The sequence below is a fragment of the Haliotis rubra genome, unplaced genomic scaffold (genome assembly GCF_003918875.1).
Source record: "Haliotis rubra isolate DU_JTF1 unplaced genomic scaffold, ASM391887v1 Scf2365, whole genome shotgun sequence".
Lineage (NCBI taxonomy): Eukaryota > Metazoa > Mollusca > Gastropoda > Lepetellida > Haliotidae > Haliotis > Haliotis rubra.
In genome coordinates, this window is record NW_025766409.1 from 14,777 (window position 1) to 18,470 (window position 3,694).

Sequence of the window (3,694 nt, forward strand, 5' to 3'; positions counted from 1 at the left end):
GCTTGTCATTGTTGCACAGATGAGACAGTTTTCTCTGTCCGAACTATTCACATATGAGTTGTCTATAGCTCTTACAGATGGATCCATGCGAAAAACACAAAAGTCTGGTCTCATGCAAGTCATTGAGGAAAATGTTGAATCAGCGACGATGGTCTCTATAAGTGGTACAATTTGCAGAATCTTTGACTTGATGGCTGTTATCCAGGCCTCACGCTCTATCGCACTGTCATGTAAACATTTTGAAGAATATGCATTAAAGTTGTTTCATGCACTCCTTTCCAGAGCTGCTGGTGCAAAAGAATTGACATAGTATGTGACAGATACGACAAGGAAAAGTCAATCAAAGTAAATGAGCGAAAGAGGCGGACTGACAATACTGGTATCAAACTAGCAATCAGACCCTTGGTTCCGGTACCCAAACAATGGGACAAGTTCATTTCCCACCATGAAAATAAATCTACCCTAGCACACTTTCTTGCAGAGACATGGAAATGCTTTGGTCCCAAGCTAGAAGAATCACAAGATCTTCTTGTTGCTGGATGCAACGCAGGTAATGGTCTTGAGTGTTTCTGTGTTCGCGCTACTGGGGATCCTGAGGTAGTAACGCACATGTTCTGTTCACATGAAGAGGCGGACACCAGGATGTTATTTCATGCCGCTGACGCCTTTCATAAAGGTTTCTCAACAGTGGTCATCAGTAGTCCAGATACAGATGTACTAGTTCTTTGCATTGTCTTTGCCAAAAACTTTGGTGGACAGTTTTTCTGTGAAATTGGATCGGACAACAAAAAGCGATACATTGACATCAACAAGTGTGTGGATCTGCTTGGTCAGCCAGTGGCATCCTCACTAGCAGGAATGCACGCAATAACAGGTTGCGATACAACTTCAAGCTTCTATGGTATTGGTAAGAGAACAACCTTGATGGCTTTAAAGCAGAATCAACATCTCTTGACAAGTCTGGGAGAATCGTTTGAGGTTTCTGATGAGGTAATGCAGAACTGTGAACAATACATTATATCTTGTTATTCTTCATCAAGCAGTAGCAGTTCTGTCAATACTTTTCGATACCTACAGTTCTTAAAGAATCAGAAGAATAGTATGAATATGCCACCATGCCAGTCGACTTTGAAGCTCTATATTAAGAGAGCAAACTATCAAACAGGTATTTGGAAGCGGTCTCTTCAGGGGGAACCCGACTGTTCCAGATCCAGATGAGCATGGGTGGGACAATGTATGCAATCCAGTCCTTACTGATGGACCTCCAGCACCTGAAGGTCTTCTTCAGCTTCATATCTGCGCCTGTAAGAGTCAATGTACAGGAAGATGTAGCTGTAAGAGGCTGAACCTATTGTGTACTTCTGCATGCGGATATGGACCTGAAACATGTTCTCGTGATCTTGAACTTTGCGACATTGACTAACACGTCAGCTGGGAATGCACTTTGACAAATAAGATCAGGAGGTAATAAATGGTATTAAGGAAATGCTGCTTGCATTATGACGACATGACTTACTCATCTTTCTTTGATGAGCATGAAAGGTATCTGGAACTACATGGACAAATTCATTGTTCCTTTTCTTTGTTCTTTTTTATCATACTCAATATATGATTTGGCTTTGTTCTTGGTTTTTCTTCAGAATTATACATTTGAGAGCTTTCTGTTATATTGTGTGATTTTAATGATAGTTCAACAGTATCTTCGACATATTTGGTATTGTTGATAATTTGTAAAGCATGGAGCTGTTACTGTTGTTACTGCTTCACACATTGTATCCATGTGGAAGAAACTGAAGATGTTGGAGTAATGATTGTAGGTTTTAACTGGAACCACATCTAGTGATATTGAATACATTGTATATCATCACTCGTGGGTTTAAGTTAAGCCCTATACAAACCCGAGAGTTTGAAACCCTAATAGCTTCGTGTCCGACAAAGTTGATATCCAAATATAGCTCTCTAGTTACTCCAAATACTAGGTCACACGGGCATATTTGAATACATACGGGCTTATGTATACACAGGCTTGTACTCTGTGTATGAAGCATTCAGAAATGGCCTTGTAATAAGAGTTGGATGTGTAAATAACGGGTTGGGAAGGATGTCGCCAGCTCAGTTGGCTTGAAGCCACGAGTACAGCAATCTGTAAGACTCTAGACTAATACTTAGTCTCTGAATATAATATTTTCAGAGACGACGCTTTAGTCTAATTCACCCGTGAATTCAATTAGAATATTGATCTTCAGTAACCCATGCTTGTCGTAAGAGGTGACTAACGGGATCGGGTTGTCAGGCTCGCTGACTTGGTTGACACATGTCATCGGTTCCCAATTCCCTAGATTGATGCTCATAATGTTGATCACTGGATTGTCTGGTTCAGACTCGATTATTTACATACCGCCGCCATATAGCTGGACTATTGCTGAGTGCGGCGTAATACTAAACTCACTCACTCACTTTAGTCTAATTCATAAAGAGACGGGCAAAATGTAGGCCCGTTAGAGCTGCCTTAGTCTGTCTCACAGTCCCTGAACCGTATTATTTTCCATTTCACCCAGCCCTTTCTGCAATGCTAAAAAACCCTAAATGAAGCAAATCTAGATTTCCTTAGGTTCAGACTCCCATCTCACGGGTTCCTTTTTCATTTAAAATTAATCATTTGTTTCTGTCAAAAATATATATTTGTTATCTTAAAGGTCACATAAACCCTAGGGGGTAAAAATACATAAATCACTAACTGACATCGCTATAAATGAAACCCCGTCATTAAAACTACTCACTTCGGTCTTTAATTAGCTTAAATCGACCTTTTTGACAACAGTGCACAATTCTCACCCGCGAACGAAATTTCAACCAATCAGAGCGGCGCGACTCTGTGACGTCATATGAGGAATAGCTATGCAGAATTCATCTACATTTTAGGGGGTAAATTATCTTGTTTACAGGCTTGTATAAACCTGAAATCGTGACAATTGTTGTGGAAAATGAAAGCTATATGTTCTCACAATCTACTGTCATTTAATTTTGTCTCCTGCTTTGCCTAGTTTCCGAGTTACAACTTGTTTTCATAGACGCTTCTGTCACAATTGATTGGTGTCGTTAGGCCCTATTTGTATAATGACTGATCCAAATTGATCCCATTTCTGTGTTTTTTTACCTCGATATTTAATCATGTCATGTAAAAATCTGTTTGTATTCTCAAAACAGTGTCGGCCCATAAGTTTTCACATGCAATACAGCAATTAATACCCTTGTAACCCGTGTTAGGTGGTATAAACCTACACATGTTATTTGTCATCATTCACTTGATGGTCAGTTAATGAATTTATAACAGGTATAATTAGTGGTAACACACTTAGATTACCCGACAAAGGTTCCCATTTGGCATTTCTTGTGTCTGGAGTAAATATTCAACATTATGAACATCGATCAAAGGATTAACCGATAACACGCTGATTGATTAATTACTTGTATCTTACACAGCGGAATTGTCAAAAGGTAGTGTTTATGTATGTAGATTTACTAATCTATACTGAATACACTCTGCCGTGTCGGTGTCTGCGTAAAAACAACGTCCTTCTTTCAAAGGATTAACCGGCAATACATTGATTGATTGCCCATTATTGGCTAACTAAATTACTGTTTTTAATGAAAGGCGGACATTATGCAATTAGTTGCCAGGTGTGCTATCTTG